The sequence below is a fragment of the Wasmannia auropunctata genome, unplaced genomic scaffold (genome assembly GCF_000956235.1).
Source record: "Wasmannia auropunctata unplaced genomic scaffold, wasmannia.A_1.0 LD336090.1, whole genome shotgun sequence".
NCBI classification, from domain to species: Eukaryota; Metazoa; Arthropoda; class Insecta; order Hymenoptera; family Formicidae; genus Wasmannia; species Wasmannia auropunctata.
In genome coordinates this window covers 4803012-4803953 of record NW_012026800.1, presented here as the reverse complement: position 1 = coordinate 4803953, position 942 = coordinate 4803012, and positions in this window count along the sequence as shown.

Sequence of the window (942 nt, the reverse complement as noted above, 5' to 3'; positions counted from 1 at the left end):
GGATCTGCTGCGTTATGTTGAAACGCCTCTACAGGATATTCTTGCCCCATATAAAAGTGGCTAACAATAAGTCAGGAAGCTACTTAATAGCTAAGAAAAGAGGCGATTTAAAAGCAAGATTTCTGGTGAAATACGGTCAGTATAATGACATCATAATTAAAGATGCTCTAATAGTACCAAATTTGGAAACAAATTTAATTTCAATAAGAAAATTGAAGATAAAAGATTTTAAAATTATATTTGAAGACGGAATGGGAAAAATTAGTCATGGAAATAACATTGCTACTATTACTTATAGGAAACAAAAACTTTATGAATTAGATCTGTCTACTGATACTTTAAAAGAAGGAGCTTTAAGTGGCGAGGCTGTAGATAACGCTGAATTGTGGCATAAATGTCTAGCTCATCTGAGTTACAATGGAATTCAAAAGTTAAAAACATTAGTAGATGGTATATAAGTAGGAATGACTAATGCAGGTCCTTGTGAAATTTGCTTGAAAGTAAAACAAGTCAAGCTACCGCATAATCGTCAACGGAATAAAACCACTAGACCTTTACAATTAGTTCATAGTGACATTATCCAATATTTCCCGAATCTTATGATGGTATGAAATATATCATATCATTTATTGACTATACTCATTTTACCGTGATTTATCTGATGAAATCTAAGGAAGAAGTTTTTAAATATTTTAAAATATATCAGGCTATGGCTACGGTTTATCTTAAAATTAGTCGATTCTGATGTGATAATGGAAGAAAGTACATCTCAAAGCAACTTAAGAAAGAATTTGAATCAAAAGGAATTTTGTTTAAATATACCATAAGATATACTCCGGAACAAAACGGAGTTGCGGAAAGGATGAATAGGAACATCATAGAAGAAGCTAGGTGTTTATTATTGGAATCAGGAATGAAGAAAATAGATCGGAAGAGCACACG